Raw genomic sequence first — 16,857 nt, 5'->3', positions numbered from 1 at the left:
TAATTAAAAATTAAATATAAATTTATAAAATATTCCGTGACACTGCACTAAAATTTAATTAGGAGGGAGGAAAAAATTATTTATTGTTACCCACCACCTTTTGCTCTATATTTTTTTTCTTTATTAATATATATACAATCTGTACACAAGGCACAATAAGAATATAGGCTATAATATTACAGGAGGAAAATCTTGAGTGAAGAAGCCACCCACTGATGACACTTCGTCTTTTATTTTACATACGTATATGTTATTTTAACTTATACAAATATTTTTTTTTTTTTTTTTTTTTTTTTTTTTTTTTTTTTTTTTTTTTTTTTTTTAAGGGTTTAGTAGGTCTCTGCACCATTTACGCTTGAGACGCCGAGGAGGGTTACCAGGGATGGTTAATACACCTAGATTTTTTATGAGTGGGTTTGGATGTGAGTTAAGGCGTAGGTGGAACCGTTTGTAGTAATTTTTTGCCTCTTCCTGGATTGTTTTCATATGCAGGTCTTTATGAAGTGTGTGATTTGACACATATGGTGGTGAATTGGTTATTTTCCTTAACGCTATATTTTGGAACCTTTGGATTTTATCTAGATTAGAATTTTTCGCATTGCCCCATAGCTGTAGGCCGTAAGTCCAAATTGGCTTTAAGAGAGATTTATAAAGAAGTAATTTAATATTTAATTTTGAATGTTTGTTGTTGACAATTAGGGTTTTGAGCATTCGTAATCGGGAGTTTAATTGTAATCTTTTGGCTTTGATATGGTGAGCCCATGTAAGACGGCGGTCGAGAGTTAGTCCGAGATATTTAACATTTGGGGATGGGGGAATCTGAGTACCAAAAAGCGTTACTTCAGGACATGGTGTTAATTTAAGTGTAAATGTAGTATGTACAGATTTGGATTGGTTAATTTTAAAACGCACTTTTACTTTATACATATATTTATTAACGTGTAAATTTAATTCGGGGTGTGAATAAGAGTTTTCCTTTTATGTAAAAAAAAAAATGAGTATACACGACTATGCGTAGAGTATATATTGTTAAAATACAAAAGTGAATTATGAACAATATTTTATTTAACAAATTAAATATAAGATATATGAACAGTGACAGGATATTGATCGGGTATGCGACTGAGTGCTTTATTTAGTATGTTTTGTTTGTGCTTTCGTATGAGGAATTGTAGGATGTTGCCTATGCTATTAAACAGGGCATGGATTGCATTATCTTATAAAGCATCTCTATATATGACCTTTGATAGTAAATATTTATATACTTAATCCTAAATAATAATAATAATATTTACTTAGCAATATTTGATAAACACAGTGTTTGTTAAAAAGTATTAACATATTTGCAACTCTCCTTTAAGCAAAAGCTTGTGTTGGAGGATATATAAATTTGAGTGCAATACAATACAAATTTAGAAAAAAAAAAATTGTGATTCCATTTTAATTTATAATCAATGGTTAAACTTAAATATTTATTTACGTTAACTTGAAGCAGTGTTAGTGTTTACAGTTGATACAATTTCCATTACATTTTATCGTATGCACACAAATTTTATGATTATTACTAATTAGCTTAGTATTAAAATATATATAGTTGGATTTATTTAGATTAAGTTCAAGAAGTGTTGTCAAACCAATTTTAACATTTTTCAGTATAAGATTAGCATCATAGTATAATGAGCCTACGTTTTTACTGGTTAAAAAAATAACAGTAATCTGTATAAATAATCATTGGTATTAACTTTTAGATTTAATAATCCATTAATATATATGACAAATAAAGAGGACCAAGGACAGTGCCTTGAGGAACTCCATGAGATAATAATAATTGATTGCTGAAAGTATTATGATTTTTAATAACTTGTAACCTATTTGATATATATGTTTTATTAAATTATAATATTGTCTAGAGGCAATAAATAATTAATTAGAATTCCTGCTAGGTACAATTTTTTTAGGAGTATATTATAGTGTACACATCAAAAGCCTTCTTTATGTCTAGTAAAGTTAAGTTTGCAACCAACATTTCCAATCTGTCTAAACCAAACTTCGATTTATATATACTTGCATGTTATTTTATTTTTCTTCTATAGCGTTCCGTTTTAACATGGTTCTACGTAAATTCTAATTCGTCAACCACAAATGTTCCAGTTCTTCAGTCAGCTCGATCACACGAGCTTCGTGTTAGGTGCTTCGTAAAAAATGTGTGTTTTTTTCTTCATCCGATTCCGCGTTTTCGATTTCACGGTTTTTTAGATCGAGTTGTTTGCTTAATTCCTAGGTATCTAGGTATATCTTTATTATGAGTTCGATTTTTTTTACGAATAGTTATCAAACTGCACAAATAAAAAGTTTGCAAATTATGACACCCTAATGCATAATAGGATTTAAGACATTTTCTCTGTGCTCTAAAGAAACATATTAGTGACATTTAATGTGACTCATACATTCAAAATCTTCAAAATATTTTAAGGCAGTTAAACGCTAATAGCATTACAGAATACAATGTTATATATTATTATTACTATAATAGTATAATATATATATAATGTGTCTTGTTCCTTCAAATTGTAAACTGTTGATATTTAAATTTACTGAACATATTATTAAAACTCAAATAACACAATAATACAATAAAACCAATACTAAATAATAATACATTATTAGAATTACAAATCACAATAAATTAATTCCATTAAGACGTTTATAACAGTACAAAATATGTACAATAATAATTAAAGAAATATGAATGTTTTGATTTATAAAAAATATATTTAGAAGTTTACATATTATTAGATAAAATTATTATGTTTAATTTGTGTCTCTTGCTTACAACAGCTTTCATTAGTGAACTGGACTACTATATGAATTGATTCTTATGTAAAGTTATATTCAATATGTTTGGTTAATAATGCAGTAATTTTATTTTATGCTTAGTACAATATAAATTAAAATATTCAAAACATTTATTATATTGGTAAATCCCAGCCTAACAAATTAACAAATTTTGGACAATTAATAATATAATCTTTGATCAATTTTTTTATTAATAAAGTATGTTATTAAAAATAAAATATTTAAAATATTGTTCAGTAACTTAAACAATTTTTAAGGTGCTTTAGATGCATGTTTAGGGCCTCCTCTATCTTTAATTGATATAAAACTATTAATTATACAGCATTCACAGTTAATATCTCAATAAAAATGCTTTGCAATATATTCACAAATATAATACAAATTATTGTCAATAATCGCATTAACAAACATCATAACAAATTGGTAAAATCATTACCTATTTATTTCATTAAGGATATAGAAATTCAAATTTTAAATTTAAAACTTTATATAAGTATTGTTTGTTTTCATTTTTAGTTTTATTAACATTATTTAGATAAAACACAATTTAGACACTTAACTTTCATTTTTTTTCAACCCAACCTAGGTAGGTTATGCTTCCTAGATGTAGATACTTAAATAATATTCTAGACAAGACTTATGTATATACACACATTTTATGTTTCACCCAAATTATTATGTTAGGTATCATTTTTCCAAACTTCATTTTTTGTACCTACGATAAAAAGTATGATATATCTAACTAATATTAAAAACAGAATATTTGACAGGCACCAGACTGTGTATTATAATATTGATAAACATACATTATTATTACATGCATTTCTTAAAACATAAATTTAAGCCGAATACATAAAAATTATCCAAGAATATACTACTAAATAGTATATATTACATTATTTTAAGGCCATTGAATGTAAACAAATTATATAAAATTGTAGGTATTTGTAATAAACTTGAATAAAGTATTCCATATCGGTTATAACAAATGCATATTGTTTAATATTGTATTAAAAAATGATTCTTTTATTAAAGATTATATTAATTCTGGCATACATAGTTATATTACTTTTAATAATTTACATTGTCATAATATTATGATCTAATGGTTTCTGTAAAATGTGCAATACATTTAAGATTAATTTTAATGTAAATTTTTCAAGTTCTCATTTAAAGTCAATTGGAATTAAAGTTTAAAATTGAAAAAAAAACTGCATTGTATATTATATGGCAAAAAATTGATAATGACAGTATATACATATTACCTACCATGTGACAATTGTGTCCATAAAATCCATAATTTACATATTTTGTAAGTATACAGTTTATTGATATTAATTCCTACAGTAAATTTACTTCTCATAAAAAGTTGAGAGTTAAACTGAGTCATCAGCTGTAGTGAATGAAATGAAGTTCATTTTTTGATTTAATGTTATCAAAACTTTAGAATGATATTACGTCGTTTATATCGTCTGTAAGAGCCTCTGGCATGGCATTGTGTCCTGAAGTTAACTTTGTTTAAATAATCAAATGAATAGAATAACATACATAACATACTTATCAATAAATATATTATACTTGTACTATTATACTTTATAATATGTATATGTACCTATACTGTAAATAACATGCTGAATATGTAATATTATTAGAAAAAATTGTTGCACCAAATGACTTTACAATGTTAACACAATTCACTACAAAAGATATCAAATTATTTAGTTTATTTTCAATATCCTTAAGTATTAAAACATAATTAAAAGTTAATATACTTAAAGCCAAGAAAAACTAAACAGAGGTTTAAATTCTTATTTTAATATGTATAAAACAATAAATTAAATATTCTAACAATTGTATAATATGTTTACAATGGCGTAATTTAAAGAAATCAGTTAATACCTACGTATTATAATTTATTTACAAAAAAAAAAAATATATAATACTTTGTAATATGTGTATGTTTATTATTTATTATGTTTATAATTAGTAAAAAATAGAAAGAAAGATTTGTCTGAAAAATTAAACAAAAACCTCTACTTATCAGTAAGTAGGTACTGAAAAATATGGAATATGATAACTCTAAATTTATTATATTATAATAATTTATGATAGCTAAATAAAAATAACTTTTAATTAATACGTAACTATCTTTTGCATTAAATTTTAATTTATAACATAATTTTATAAAATTATTACAAATGAAAAAAAAAAAAATGAAAAAAATTAATAACTGAATTTTTAAAAATTTAGGATAAAAATAATGTTTTAATATTATATAGGCATTTATATATTGTGTAATCCGGAAAATAATAATTTATCTGTTTAAAAACTATTTTGACATATGGAAATGTATGCTAATTTCTCAATCGTGTTGATCTTATTCATACGATAAAAAAAAAATTCAATAAATGCTTCAACACTTTATTCACTCAACTGTTTCATCGTATTTTAAAGAAAACAATATTAACAAATAAAACACTATAAATACCCTTTTGTCTCATTGCCTAGTATTTAAATACTGTCTATGTAATAAAAATAACAATAATAAAGATAAAAGAATCTTTAAATTTGTAGAAAAATGTTAAGAAAGTATTTCTATTAATCTTATTTCTTTGCATTAATTTAAATATACAAACTTGGATATATAGTAAGGTATATTTATTACTAAGGATGTCTTTTTTAGATGTCGCCAACTTTGGAGTGATTATCATAGGCTTACGAACTAGTCGCTTCCAGTAATATATTTGTTTAAAATAATATCATTGTCATAAATTTTTAAATAAAATATAGGTGATTAAAAGAATGGGAGTTGTAGGCAACAGTACATTCAGTATGTTCTCGATTAGACATTAAAAAAAATTTGTATACTTTTAATGCTATACTAGAAACTCTAAAACTAAATTGCAGATTGCAATTACAGTAATTTAAGTATAACACTTTTATTTGCATTCAAGGACATAAATCAAGAAATATTTTACATTTTTACTAAACATTATTCAACAACTTTAAATAAATCTTTTGCAATTAATATGCAAATCTAATTTAAAAACCTTAAAAACCTTTAGAAATTAAATAGATTGAATATTATTTAGTAATAAATTAAAATATATTATTCAATTTTTGTTAAAATTCTTGTTGACATCTGTGACGAAAAACACACAGTGGCAGTGATGCAATTTTCTGATAAAAATTACACCAACTGTATTCGAAAAGGAGATGGTTCCTTACTTCAATATACCGGCAACAATAATACACAGTATTACTTAGATCCCAGCCGCGATAGACAAACAGCAATTTCCAATGAAATTTTTCAATGATTATGGTTATGCTGTTCTCTGGTATTCCGTATATCAACTGTTCAATTGAAATTTATATTTATATTTATTATATTCAACGTCAGACGGCTTTTACAAAACGGTACACACAAGCAATATTTAGATAACAGATAAAAGCATATAACACCTATAGATGCAAAACTTATACAAACTTTAATATTAAAAACTGAAAAAATTTATTCTAATGGGAAAAAAAGAGAAGAAGAAAAAAATTAATAAAAAACACAAACATGGTGTAAATGAAACGCTACAAGATTTATTTATTTTTAAATGTGAGCCTCTGTATTAGAACCGCTAAATATGGTTTCATAGTCTATATGATTCTTTGCATCATCCTTAAAATGGAGCATTACTGGAGAGTTTAAATTATTGGTGGATATTTAAAAATTACATTGAGGCCTAGTGTTACTAGGAAAACAAAAACTAAGTTCTTCAAGAAGCCATAGGGCATAGACTTGACCTTCTGTAAGACGCTGAATAAAATGATACCAAAATTATCACGATTGACTCAAAGGAGAAAAAGTCTCAGAGCTTGACATACTGGCACATATGTGACTACTGCCGATGGCCATACATTCCATGAATTTCAGTTAATGTTAGCTGCTGTGTTGTATTGTTGACCGCCGGAATGCAGTGAATAAAAATGATTCGTAGGTCGACATTATACAGATAGTTAAAATACTTATGTTTATAACCACACAGGGTATTTCAGAATGCAACGTCAATCGGTCATCACCGTTCGGCAGTGTAGTATCAGGATTCACTGATAATGGTCGATAAACTCTAAGACAGATGACACCGCGAAATGCGTCAAAAGTGCTTTTCGTGACTATCAGAAATGTGTTAAATAGTACTCATTTAAAACATAACATTTATATGTGACGGCGTACAATATCGAAACCTTCGTCCATTTTGAATATCCGATAAAATTCCCACTGACACGTTTTTACAGTAACGAGGAGCATCATCGTTGGATTCCGCTTACAGGAAAAGTACGCTCGAACAGCGATCAATTTCTTACGTGGACCTAGCCGACGATTAACTCTTTGTATACTAAACTGTACTGCGCGTTTCAGCGAGTGGAATATCGTGTAAAGCTGTCAACATTATCCCGTTGTTCACTAGAACCGTGAATTGGACATGACAGTTAACGAAGACTACGATAATGTAAACAGGAATATGTAATAATACCGTGTTTCCGACGATTCGTCATCGTCAGACTCATCAACTACAGGTTAGACAGTCGAGCTGTCCGTGTAAAGGTTACCGATAACCGTGTCGGATAACTACAAGCCAACAGACAACAACACGCCACAGCAGATACCTTTGATTGATATACGGCACACGTCATTGGGGTCGTTAACAGAATCACACGAGACACGCTTCAAGTGGAGTGCCTTGTTTGATATTATCGACGAATTACCCTTGAGTTTTGACCGGACGATTTTGATTTCCGCCCCGGGGCAATATCGGTTTTCTCCGGATTAATCGCTAGAGGATGACATGACTTGATAAATTTCAACGGTTTCTCCATTTTCAATGCCCGCGTCTTGAAGAGTATTTGATTAAGAACTGCTCGTCAGACAATTCTGAATCTTATTGACGACGTATTTAGCCTTGCTGATTACAAGCAACAAGATCAAATCGACACGAATCATACAGGACTAAAAGGAGATGAAGGAACATGGAAATTTTCTCTTAAATCATCATGAATCATCATTGTGGTGAAATTAAAATGAAACTAAATCGTCCCCTGCTTTCATCAATACAATACAAATGACATCATTTCCAACTTTGCTTAATATGGAATTTTGATAATTATTCGTTAAGAGGAATAACAAGTCATCTCCTTTTAGTTCTATATAATCCGTGTCGATTTAACTTTGTAACTTGTACTCGACAAGGCAAATTTGTCGTCATAAGATTCAGAATTGACGGACCAGCGATTCATGAATCAAGTACTGTGCAAACATGGACATTGAGGATGGAGACACTATTGAAATTTATCAACTGCCAGAACGGCGGTGGCCTTATTTTTTTTTTTTAACTATTATTTACTAGTTATTATTTTAGACAATAAAAAAATGTTTTAAATAATACAAGTTTATAATCAACTAGTATAATAGTTGATCATGTAAAAAAAAAAAGGGAGATTATTCAGTCTAAAAATTAGTAACCGTTACTAATGTAACAGCTGCAAAAAACCACTTCCTTATAGGTAGCGTAGTATCGGGATTCACTGATAATGGTCGATAAACTCTAAGACAGATGACACCGCGAAATGCGTCAAAAAGTGCTTTCGTGACTATCAGAAATGTGTTAAATAGTACTCATTTAAAACATAACATTTATATATGTGACGGCTTACAATATCGAAACCTTCGTCCATTTTGAATGTCCGATAAAATTCCCACTGACACGTTTTACAGTAACGACGGAGCATCATCGTTGGATTCCGCTTACAGGAAAAGTACGCTCGAACAGCGATCAAATTTCTTACGTGGACCTAGCCGACGATTAACTCTTTGTATACTAAACTGTTACTGCGCGTTTCAGCGAGTGGAATATCGTGTAAGCTGTCAACATTATCCCGTTGTTCACTAGAACCGTGAATTGGACATGACAGTTAACGAAGACTACGATAATGTAAACAGGAATATGTAATACTACCGTGTTTCCGACGATTCGTCATTCGTCAGACTCATCAACTACAGGTTAGACAGTCGAGCTGTCCGTGTAAAGGTTACCGATAAACCGTGTCGGATAACTACAAGCCAACAGACAACAACACGCCACAGCAGATACCTTTGACTGATATACGGCACACGTCATTGGGGTCGTTAACAGAATCACACGAGACACGCTTCAAGTGGAGTGCCTTGTTTGATATTATCGACGAATTACCCTTGAGTTTGACCGGACGATTTTGATTTCCGCCCCGGGGCAATATCGGTTTTCTCCGGATTAATCGCTAGAGGATGACATGACTTGATAAATTTCATAGGTTTCTCCATTTTCAATGCCCGCGTCTTGAAGAGTATTTGATTAAGAACTGCTCGTCAGACAATTCTGAATCTTATTGACGACGTATTTAGCCTTGCTGATTACAAGCAACAAGATCAAATCGACACGAATCATACAGGACTAAAAGGAGATGAAGGAACATGGAAAATTTTCTCTTAAATCATCATGAATCATCATTGTGATGAAATTAAAATGAAACTAAATCGTCCCATGCTTCATCAATACAAATACAAATGACATCATTCCAACTTTGCTTAATATGGAATTTTGATAATTATTCGTTAAGAGGAATAACAAGTCATCTCCTTTAGTTCTATATAATCCGTGTCGATTTAACTTTGTAACTTGTACTCGACAAGGCTAAATTTGTCGTCAATAAGATTCAGAATTGACGGACCAGCGATTCATGATCAAGTACTGTGCAAAACATGGACATTGAGGATGGAGACACTATTGAAATTTATCAACTGCAGAACGGCGGTGGCCTTATTTTTTTTTTTTTAACTATTATTTACTAGTTATTATTTTAGACAATAAAAAATGTTTTAAATAATACAAGTTTATAATCAACTAGTATAATAGTTGATCATGTAAAAAAAAAAAGGGAGATTATTCAGTCTAAAAATTAGTAACCGTTACTAATGTTAACAGCTGCAAAAAACCACTTCCTTATAGGTAGCGTAGTATCGGGATTCACTGATAATGGTCGATAAACTCTAAGACAGATGACACCGCGAAATGCGTCAAAAAGTGCTTTTCGTGACTATCAGAAATGTGTTAAATAGTACTCATTTAAAACATAACATTTATATATGTGACGGCTTACAATATCGAAACCTTCGTCCATTTTGAATGTCCGATAAAATTCCCACTGACACGTTTTACAGTAACGACGGAGCATCATCGTTGGATTCCGCTTACAGGAAAAGTACGCTCGAACAGCGATCAAATTTCTTACGTGGACCTAGCCGACGATTAACTCTTTGTATACTAAACTGTACTGCGCGTTTCAGCGAGTGGAATATCGTGTAAAGCTGTCAACATTATCCCGTTGTTCACTAGAACCGTGAATTGGACATGACAGTTAACGAAGACTACGATAATGTAAACAGGAATATGTAATACTACCGTGTTTCCGACGATTCGTCATTCGTCAGACTCATCAACTACAGGTTAGACAGTCGAGCTGTCCGTGTAAAGGTTACCGATAAACCGTGTCGGATAACTACAAGCCAACAGACAACAACACGCCACAGCAGATACCTTTGATTGATATACGGCACACGTCATTGGGGTCGTTAACAGAATCACACGAGACACGCTTCAAGTGGAGTGCCTTGTTTGATATTATCGACGAATTACCCTTGAGTTTTGACCGGACGATTTTGATTTCCGCCCCGGGGCAATATCGGTTTTTCTCCGGATTAATCGCTAGAGGATGACATGACTTGATAATTTCAAAGGTTTCTCCATTTTCAATGCCCGCGTCTTGAAGAGTATTGATTAAGAACTGCTCGTCAGACAATTCTGATCTATTGACGACGTATTTAGCCTTGCTGATTACAAGCAACAAGATCAAATCGACACGAATCATACAGGACTAAAAGGAGATGAAGGAACATGGAAAATTTTCTCTTAAATCATCATGAATCATCATTGTGTGAAATTAAAATGAAACTAAATCGTCCCATGCTTTCATCAATACAAATACAAATGACATCATTTCCAACTTTGCTTAATATGGAATTTTGATAATTATTCGTTAAGAGGAATAACAAGTCATCTCCTTTTAGTTCTATATAATCCGTGTCGATTTAACTTTGTAACTTGTACTCGACAAGGCTAAATTTGTCGTCAATAGATTCAGAATTGACGGACCAGCGATTCATGAATCAAGTACTGTGCAAAACATGGACATTGAGGATGGAGACACTATTGAAATTATCAACTGCAGAACGGCGGTGGCCTTATTTTTTTTTTTTTAACTATTATTTACTAGTTATTATTTTAGACAATAAAAAATGTTTTAAATAATACAAGTTTATAATCAACTAGTATAATAGTTGATCATGTAAAAAAAAAAAGGGAGATTATTCAGTCTAAAAATTAGTAACCGTTACTAATGTTAACAGCTGCAAAAAACCACTTCCTTATAGGTAGCGTAGTATCGGGATTCACTGATAATGGTCGATAAACTCTAAGACAGATGACACCGCGAAATGCGTCAAAAAGTGCTTTTCGTGACTATCAGAAATGTGTTAATAGTACTCATTTAAAACATAACATTTATATATGTGACGGCTTACAATATCGAAACCTTCGTCCATTTTGAATGTCCGATAAAATTCCCACTGACACGTTTTACAGTAACGACGGAGCATCATCGTTGGATTCCGCTTACAGGAAAAGTACGCTCGAACAGCGATCAAATTTCTTACGTGGACCTAGCCGACGATTAACTCTTTGTATACTAAACTGTACTGCGCGTTTCAGCGAGTGGAATATCGTGTAAAGCTGTCAACATTATCCCGTTGTTCACTAGAACCGTGAATTGGACATGACAGTTAACGAAGACTACGATAATGTAAACAGGAATATGTAATACTACCGTGTTTCCGACGATTCGTCATTCGTCAGACTCATCAACTACAGGTTAGACAGTCGAGCTGTCCGTGTAAAGGTTACCGATAAACCGTGTCGGATAACTACAAGCCAACAGACAACAAACAGCCACAGCAGATACCTTGATTGATATACGGCACACGTCATTGGGTCGTTAACAGAATCACACGAGACACGCTTCAAGTGGAGTGCCTTGTTTGATATTATCGACGAATTACCCTTGAGTTTTGACCGGACGATTTTGATTTCCGCCCCGGGGCAATATCGGTTTTCTCCGGATTAATCGCTAGAGGATGACATGACTTGATAAATTTCAACGGTTTCTCCATTTTCAATGCCCGCGTCTTGAAGAGTATTTGATTAAGAACTGCTCGTCAGACAATTCTGAATCTTATTGACGACGTATTTAGCCTTGCTGATTACAAGCAACAAGATCAAATCGACACGAATCATACAGGACTAAAAGGAGATGAAGGAACATGGAAAATTTTCTCTTAAATCATCATGAATCATCATTGTGGTGAAATTAAAATGAAACTAAATCGTCCATGCTTTCATCAATACAAATACAAATGACATCATTTCCAACTTTGCTTAATATGGAATTTTGATAATTATTCGTTAAGAGGAATAACAAGTCATCTCCTTTAGTTCTATATAATCCGTGTCGATTTAACTTTGTAACTTGTACTCGACAAGGCTAAATTTGTCGTCAATGAGATTCAGAATTGACGGACCAGCGATTCATGAATCAAGTACTGTGCAAAACATGGACATTGAGGATGGAGACACTATTGAAATTTATCAACTGCAGAACGGCGGTGTGGCCTTATTTTTTTTTTTTTAACTATTATTTACTAGTTATTATTTTAGACAATAAAAAAATGTTTTAAATAATACAAGTTTATAATCAACTAGTATAATAGTTGATCATGTAAAAAAAAAAAGGGAGATTATTCAGTCTAAAAATTAGTAACCGTTACTAATGTTAACAGCTGCAAAAAACCACTTCCTTATAGGTAGCGTAGTATCGGGATTCACTGATAATGGTCGATAAACTCTAAGACAGATGACACCGCGAAATGCGTCAAAAAGTGCTTTTCGTGACTATCAGAAATGTGTTAAATAGTACTCATTTAAAACATAACATTTATATATGTGACGGCTTACAATATCGAAACCTTCGTCCATTTTGAATGTCCGATAAAATTCCCACTGACACGTTTTACAGTAACGACGGAGCATCATCGTTGGATTCCGCTTACAGGAAAAGTACGCTCGAACAGCGATCAAATTTCTTACGTGGACCTAGCCGACGATTAACTCTTTGTATACTAAACTGTACTGCGCGTTTCAGCGAGTGGAATATCGTGTAAAGCTGTCAACATTATCCCGTTGTTCACTAGAACCGTGAATTGGACATGACAGTTAACGAAGACTACGATAATGTAAACAGGAATATGTAATACTACCGTGTTTCCGACGATTCGTCATTCGTCAGACTCATCAACTACAGGTTAGACAGTCGAGCTGTCCGTGTAAAGGTTACCGATAAACCGTGTCGGATAACTACAAGCCAACAGACAACAACACGCCACAGCAGATACCTTTGATTGATATACGGCACACGTCATTGGGGTCGTTAACAGAATCACACGAGACACGCTTCAAGTGGAGTGCCTTGTTTGATATTATCGACGAATTACCCTTGAGTTTTGACCGGACGATTTTGATTTCCGCCCCGGGGCAATATCGGTTTTCTCCGGATTAATCGCTAGAGGATGACATGACTTGATAAATTTCAACGGTTTCTCCATTTTCAATGCCCGCGTCTTGAAGAGTATTTGATTAAGAACTGCTCGTCAGACAATTCTGAATCTTATTGACGACGTATTTAGCCTTGCTGATTACAAGCAACAAGATCAAATCGACACGAATCATACAGGACTAAAAGGAGATGAAGGAACATGGAAAATTTTCTCTTAAATCATCATGAATCATCATTGTGGTGAAATTAAAATGAAACTAAATCGTCCCATGCTTTCATCAATACAAATACAAATGACATCATTTCCAACTTTGCTTAATATGGAATTTTGATAATTATTCGTTAAGAGGAATAACAAGTCATCTCCTTTTAGTTCTATATAATCCGTGTCGATTTAACTTTGTAACTTGTACTCGACAAGGCTAAATTTGTCGTCAATAAGATTCAGAATTGACGGACCAGCGATTCATGAATCAAGTACTGTGCAAAACATGGACATTGAGGATGGAGACACTATTGAAATTTATCAACTGCAGAACGGCGGTGGCCTTATTTTTTTTTTTTTAACTATTATTTACTAGTTATTATTTTAGACAATAAAAAAATGTTTTAAATAATACAAGTTTATAATCAACTAGTATAATAGTTGATCATGTAAAAAAAAAAAAGGGAGATTATTCAGTCTAAAAATTAGTAACCGTTACTAATGTTAACAGCTGCAAAAAACCACTTCCTTATAGGTAGCGTAGTATCGGGATTCACTGATAATGGTCGATAAACTCTAAGACAGATGACACCGCGAAATGCGTCAAAAGTGCTTTTCGTGACTATCAGAAATGTGTTAAATAGTACTCATTTAAAACATAACATTTATATATGTGACGGCTTACAATATCGAAACCTTCGTCCATTTTGAATGTCCGATAAAATTCCCACTGACACGTTTTACAGTAACGACGGAGCATCATCGTTGGATTCCGCTTACAGGAAAAGTACGCTCGAACAGCGATCAAATTTCTTACGTGGACCTAGCCGACGATTAACTCTTTGTATACTAAACTGTACTGCGCGTTTCAGCGAGTGGAATATCGTGTAAAGCTGTCAACATTATCCCGTTGTTCACTAGAACCGTGAATTGGACATGACAGTTAACGAAGACTACGATAATGTAAACAGGAATATGTAATACTACCGTGTTTCCGACGATTCGTCATTCGTCAGACTCATCAACTACAGGTTAGACAGTCGAGCTGTCCGTGTAAAGGTTACCGATAAACCGTGTCGGATAACTACAAGCCAACAGACAACAACACGCCACAGCAGATACCTTTGATTGATATACGGCACACGTCATTGGGGTCGTTAACAGAATCACACGAGACACGCTTCAAGTGGAGTGCCTTGTTTGATATTATCGACGAATTACCCTTGAGTTTTGACCGGACGATTTTGATTTCCGCCCCGGGGCAATATCGGTTTTCTCCGGATTAATCGCTAGAGGATGACATGACTTGATAAATTTCAACGGTTTCTCCATTTTCAATGCCCGCGTCTTGAAGAGTATTTGATTAAGAACTGCTCGTCAGACAATTCTGAATCTTATTGACGACGTATTTAGCCTTGCTGATTACAAGCAACAAGATCAAATCGACACGAATCATACAGGACTAAAAGGAGATGAAGGAACATGGAAAATTTTCTCTTAAATCATCATGAATCATCATTGTGGTGAAATTAAAATGAAACTAAATCGTCCCATGCTTTCATCAATACAAATACAAATGACATCATTTCCAACTTTGCTTAATATGGAATTTTGATAATTATTCGTTAAGAGGAATAACAAGTCATCTCCTTTTAGTTCTATATAATCCGTGTCGATTTAACTTTGTAACTTGTACTCGACAAGGCTAAATTTGTCGTCAATAAGATTCAGAATTGACGGACCAGCGATTCATGAATCAAGTACTGTGCAAAACATGGACATTGAGGATGGAGACACTATTGAAATTTATCAACTGCAGAACGGCGGTGGCCTTATTTTTTTTTTTTTAACTATTATTTACTAGTTATTATTTTAGACAATAAAAAATGTTTTAAATAATACAAGTTTATAATCAACTAGTATAATAGTTGATCATGTAAAAAAAAAAAGGGAGATTATTCAGTCTAAAAATTAGTAACCGTTACTAATGTTAACAGCTGCAAAAAACCACTTCCTTATAGGTAGCGTAGTATCGGGATTCACTGATAATGGTCGATAAACTCTAAGACAGATGACACCGCGAAATGCGTCAAAAAGTGCTTTTCGTGACTATCAGAAATGTGTTAAATAGTACTCATTTAAAACATAACATTTATATATGTGACGGCTTACAATATCGAAACCTTCGTCCATTTTGAATGTCCGATAAAATTCCCACTGACACGTTTTACAGTAACGACGGAGCATCATCGTTGGATTCCGCTTACAGGAAAAGTACGCTCGAACAGCGATCAAATTTCTTACGTGGACCTAGCCGACGATTAACTCTTTGTATACTAAACTGTACTGCGCGTTTCAGCGAGTGGAATATCGTGTAAAGCTGTCAACATTATCCCGTTGTTCACTAGAACCGTGAATTGGACATGACAGTTAACGAAGACTACGATAATGTAAACAGGAATATGTAATACTACCGTGTTTCCGACGATTCGTCATTCGTCAGACTCATCAACTACAGGTTAGACAGTCGAGCTGTCCGTGTAAAGGTTACCGATAAACCGTGTCGGATAACTACAAGCCAACAGACAACAACACGCCACAGCAGATACCTTTGATTGATATACGGCACACGTCATTGGGGTCGTTAACAGAATCACACGAGACACGCTTCAAGTGGAGTGCCTTGTTTGATATTATCGACGAATTACCCTTGAGTTTTGACCGGACGATTTTGATTTCCGCCCCGGGGCAATATCGGTTTTCTCCGGATTAATCGCTAGAGGATGACATGACTTGATAAATTTCAACGGTTTCTCCATTTTCAATGCCCGCGTCTTGAAGAGTATTTGATTAAGAACTGCTCGTCAGACAATTCTGAATCTTATTGACGACGTATTTAGCCTTGCTGATTACAAGCAACAAGATCAAATCGACACGAATCATACAGGACTAAAAGGAGATGAAGGAACATGGAAAATTTTCTCTTAAATCATCATGAATCATCATTGTGGTGAAATTAAAATGAAACTAAATCGTCCCATGCTTTC

This window comes from Rhopalosiphum maidis, chromosome 3 (assembly GCF_003676215.2).
Source record: "Rhopalosiphum maidis isolate BTI-1 chromosome 3, ASM367621v3, whole genome shotgun sequence".
Classification (NCBI taxonomy): domain Eukaryota; kingdom Metazoa; phylum Arthropoda; class Insecta; order Hemiptera; family Aphididae; genus Rhopalosiphum; species Rhopalosiphum maidis.
The sequence above is the reverse complement of the archived record's forward strand: the minus strand, read 5'-3'. Positions refer to the sequence as shown.